At 35.6% G+C, this 5,664-nt stretch overlaps 1 non-coding gene across 1 annotated transcript; it reads right to left on the bottom strand.

Moving 5' to 3' along the window:
* Positions 1–911: 911 nt before the first annotated feature.
* On the bottom strand, positions 912–984 carry Trnav-aac (transfer RNA valine (anticodon AAC)). The gene has a single exon. It is a non-coding gene; the product is annotated as a tRNA-Val (tRNA).
* Between the last annotated feature and the right edge of the window lie 4,680 nt (positions 985–5,664).

The following is a 5,664-nucleotide window of genomic DNA, read 5'->3' as shown; positions in this document are numbered from 1 at the left end:
CACGTATTGTAAGATTCAACGAAATTTTTAAAGACCTATCGAATGATGTGCGACATGTTAATTTTACTGATTTTCCATTTATTTTTTACATTTAGTCACATATAGGCACGGTCTAGGAATTTAGTTTCAGTGTACTATTTCGAACCCTGTCACAGTGACTATACTGTCACTAGCGACTTTCATATTGATTAAAATGTGACAAGGTACGAATACGAAATGGTAATGAAATTAAATTCTTTGACTGTAGGTACCTACAGGTACCTAAGTAGGTAGGTAAGTGTTTTCTATGTATATAACTATTTATATATTATATATATCGTCGTCTAGTACCCACAACACAAGCCTTATTGAGCTTGATTACCGTGAGACTAGATTGCTCTGTATAAAATTGTTCTATTTTTTTTTTACCTACTGTAGAGTGCCCTATATAGTACTAATATACTGTAAAATAAAACTGATGTCTAGTTTTTACTAAGTGTATTTAATCGTCTCTGACACAACCTTAAGGGTGTCAGAGGTTTTTGTTTGCGCCTCTAACAAGTTTGCCCTCACTTCGTTAGCGTGTCAACGAATTTTCTACTCTCAGCGCCATAAGGTCGTATATCATATAAAAATGTATACAATTCTAGGTTATTTTGAATACCTACTATCGAAATTGGTGTAGAAATGGGCTTTTGATCTAAAGGAAAGTTGTGACTATTTAAGTACTTTCACTGTACAGAAGAAATGACAATAAAACCGATAAATTGTAGCTCAAATTTACTTGTAGCTGTAATTTATTTTTATCATTTTCATACTATTTTGAAATAAAAAAAATAATAAAATACTAGCTGTACCTAAATATATACTTGTTATCACAATCATTATTATGAAACAGTAGTTAAAGAAAAAAAACATAACGTAAAAAAAAATGTTTCCGCCCGGGATCGAACCGGGGGCCTTCTGCGTGTTAGGCAGATGTGATAACCGCTACACCACGGAAACTTGAGAGCTGTGTTCGAAATTAACACTTGTATGCTAGTAGTCTACAAGAATCGATGAAAGTAGTCCAATCAAGTTATTTTAGGACCTTGATATTTGTATCAGGTGCCAATAAAGATAGTGTACGTACTAATATGGTGACATTCGATATTAATCTTCATATCAAAGATATAATGTATGTAACTACACTCTATTCTGTTGCTGTCCGACTCTGGAACTCTTTACCAGTAGGCATTAGGCGCGCTCAATCTCTTGCTGCTTTCAAAAAACTATTAAAAGAACATTATCTATCTCTCCTCTAGTGTTTGTATGTTACCTACTCTGTGGCTGACATGTTGCTGTCATATTTTTAGTTATATCCCGGTTATTTTATATATATATGTATGTTTATGTATATCTATTTGTATTTCGTATATGTGTATGTTTATTCAATGTGATTGTGTGTGTGAACGTAGGCTCCATAATGTTCTCTTTGCAACACCCACTTTTTCGATTAAGTACTTCTCTGTTTCCGCTACCCAAAGGTTGTCTGGAAGAGATCGCTCTTTAGCGATAAGACCGCCTGTTGTCTGCCTCTACATTTAATCAATTGTACTTTTCTTTTGTATCTTTTTACTGAGGTGTGCCAATAAAGAGTATTCTATCTATCTATCTATCTATCTATTCTTTTTGTTCATACCTACGTAAGACATATCGTACAAATAAGCATTATATTATATATACATATTAGTCGTCGAGTTGTGGACACTTGCCTATAAATAAGGTCAATTCTAACTTGTATTTTGAATGTTTTGATATCAAGATAATGTCATTTTGTTAAGACATCAAAATGTACGTTCAAATTGCAAATCAAATACAATACAATACATATAAATACTTTTTATAATTCTTCTAAAATGAAAATACTTAATCTATTAGCCAAACCAAACAATACCGAAATTGCTTTTGAAATGTCCCCTCAAATAATGAAAATAAGCAATTAATTTTATTAATTGCCAAATTACAAGTAATATTAATATTACAATTCAGAACTGGCTGATTACAGTAAAATACCTTTTGGCGATTAGCCACCCAAATATTTAAGAACAAATGAGTCTAATTTGAAATATTCAGGGCAAAGTAACGATAATGTTGGGTATTTAGTTGCGCAATACATTTAATTCAATTGCGATACTTAAATTGATAGGCACTTTAACATTTCATTTGCTGTTTCGTTTTTTTTAACCGACCGACCGACCGACCGAAAGAAGGAGAATTTATAAAAGTACCTATGATCCACAGAAGCGGTATCGTGGTCACATTTTTATCACCTATCATGCCATGCATCACTTTCGCACTTATATATTTGTTAGAACGTGACAGCCTGTCACTGTCACTGACAGGCATGGTGACAAATGATAAAAAGTCGACCATCTTAGGCTCGAATTATTATTGCGGATGACGTAAAATTGATGTTTTATTGGTAAGTAAATAAAAGTATTTTTTACGAAACTTGTTATTGTTATATAGTGTGAATTGAATCATCTGAGCTTGTTTACTCAAAGAGTCTCAAGAATACAATACCATTGAGTGGTAAACCACAAATTAGGATAACCACCTCGTAGTAAAAGCAGATTTTATAACCGCCTTGAAATGTTAGTATAGATTAACGACTCTATTTCTATAAACAATAGACTAAAAAATATACTAACTAAATAATGGCTAACCTAACTTTTTTTGCATTTAACGACCATCGACACTCAAAAAGAATGCACTCGGTAGAAAAACCGCTACGGGATACCATAAACTGTCATTATATTATCGGCTCTATAGTCTTATCATAAGGATAAAAATGCTTTGAAGGTAAAAATAACACTTCACACGTTTTGCATTTAGAGATAACAGGGGCCTATTTCTCGTACGTTACAAGTCTTGTAATACAAGTGTGTATCTATGGTAACGCTTGTATTTCAAAAATTTTTACAACTTTCCGTTTCACGTAAATGTATAATTGTTACAAGAGCGGGGATAAAAGAGTTTTCACAAGTGTTGTTGTTTCACAAGTTGACAAACACTAGTAGATATTATATACTAAAATAGTAATTTCGTTTCTCAAAAGCTGTACTTTATACTTGTAGCTTGTGACTTATCACGAAATAATGAGGAGTCTCTATAAACTGCTAATATGCGTTTTTGGTAAAAATCGATTAATAAATAAATGAAGATATTGCATTTTTAAGATCTAAAACGTGTAAGTTTTGAATGCACTTCGTTAAAATCAGTAATATTATTTAAATTTAGCTTTTATTCTCCAAAAAAAAAAGTAAACTCATTCCTATGAAATTATTATAATTGGGAAAGAACCAGTAAATGACCAATAACATAATAATTTTGTAACGAATTCACCCGTATTATAAAAAAAAAACTGACCCACCCTGAAGCTTGTAAACATTCATAGAGTGACTGACGAAACTGAGTTTGATTTTACACTTGTAATTGATAATTTTGAGAAACGCTTTTCATTACTACTTGTATTATTATACGCTTGTATATTCCGAAAACACAAGTCAGCCATTTTATTTTCCTCTTATTAAGATTATGATGATTAACAGTGACATTGACATTAAGATAACATTTATAATGGCCATTGCATTTCCTTTTTGCATAGTAAACAAACCTATTTTGTAACTTTAGACAGCCGCCTTGTAGCACTTGTAGTACCTAATCATTCCTACGAGAAACAGAATTAAAACACACTTGTACAATGAAATTTTAAATGTAAGCTTGTAGACTTGTGAACTTGTAACGTACGAAAAATAGGTCCCAGATGTGCCGCCAGGGTCGTACTCGCATTGTTGCAATTGATAAGCACGTGGTTTATCTGTTTATGTCGGAATGTTATTTAGTGGTAGTTTTTTCTGACCTATACCTAACTACAACTGTAATAAAAGAGCGAGCGAGACACCAATAAAAAAAATACCTGGCCTGTTATCAAATTGTGGGACACATTATACCGGTAAAATAAAATTGTAACAATATTGTTATATAAGTTCAGTTATTTTTCGAATAAAGGGGCCCACTTACTAACAGTCCGCCGGACGGTATCGGCCTGTCAGTTAGAACAAAATTTTGACAGTTCCGAACAACTGACAGGCCGATACCGTCCGGCGGACTGTTAATCAGTGGGCCCCTTTACTCAAAGAGTTCGGCAAGGTACCTACTACAATGTATCTAAAATAAAAATAATAGTAGGTACCTATAAGTTTTAAATTAACTTGTCACTATGATGTACGAGTAGGTTAGGTACCTACTCTACTGGTATGTAGGTACCTACCTATAGTTAGTAGGTAATTATAGTTTTAAAACTATTGTCTGCTGGGGACAAGACATATCCAAGAAAGTTTTTCTAATTATTTCCTCCCAAAGATATATCTTAGAACTAAAGTAGGTATGGAATATAAAAAAAACTCTTAAGTTTGTAAGAGCGTATCTCCAAAGCAAGAAAAACCGGTCAAGTGCGAGTCGGATTCGCGCACGAAGGGTTCCGTACCATTACGCAAAAAACGGCAAAAAATCACATTTGTGGTATGGGAGCCCCACTTAAATATTTATATTATTTTGTTTTTAGTATTAGTTGTTATAGCGGCAACAGAAATACCTACTTAAATACCTACATCATCTGTGAAACTTTCAACTGTCACACGAACGGACAGACGAACAGACGGACAGACGGACAGACGGACAGACGGACATACGGACAGACGGACAGACGGACAGACAGACAGACAGACAGACAGACAGACAGATAGACAGACAGACAGACGGACAGACGGACAGACGGACAGGCGGACAGACGGACAGACAGACAGACAGACAGACAGACAGACAGACAGACAGATAGACAGACAGACAGACAGACAGACAGATGGACGGACGGACGGACGGACGGACGGACGGACGGACAGACGGACAGACGGACAGACGGACAGACGGACAGACGGACGGACGGACGGACGGACGGTCGGACGGACGGACGGACGGACGGACGGACAGACGGACGGACGGACGGACGGACGGACAGACGGACAGACGGACAGACGGACAGAATGACAGCGAAGTCTTAGTAATAGGGTCCCGTTTTTACCCTTTGGGTACCGAATCCTAAAAAGCAGGTAGGTATGGAGGTACCTACGTATCTTAACAAGAATTAACTAAATTCCACTACCTATCTTTAAAACTCGAGCCTTTAAATAAACGAAACAGGTTGTTTCCGCCTTCCGTCTCATTAACCACGTAACAAAAACTTTATGATTAATGGAGCCGCGGACTTTGCAAACTCGAGGCGTATTCAGATTTCAAAAATGTAATATTTTGATGTTATGATGCTACGTCCGATATACGTCCCATACTGTTCAGGAAACTCACAATTTCTCTAATAAATACAAGAGGTTCCTATAAGAGGGTTTTAAGCTTAATAGGTACCTATAATGCCTAAGCTTGCACATGTGCATTGTTAGGTGATTTCACCTTAGAGCATTTAATAACCGAAATCTGCCGAAAACCTTGCACAGTTGTGCAAACTTTTGTATGGGCGTTTATCTGACATGGCTATTTTTATTACGTTACGTACAAATCATGTAAGTAACTAGGTACCAATAGCCATACATTTGACGTGCCCCTCCCCCGCAAAAATCGGCAGACTGT

This window comes from Cydia splendana, chromosome 4 (assembly GCF_910591565.1).
Source record: "Cydia splendana chromosome 4, ilCydSple1.2, whole genome shotgun sequence".
Classification (NCBI taxonomy): domain Eukaryota; kingdom Metazoa; phylum Arthropoda; class Insecta; order Lepidoptera; family Tortricidae; genus Cydia; species Cydia splendana.
The sequence above is the reverse complement of the archived record's forward strand: the minus strand, read 5'-3'. Positions and strand labels throughout refer to the sequence as shown.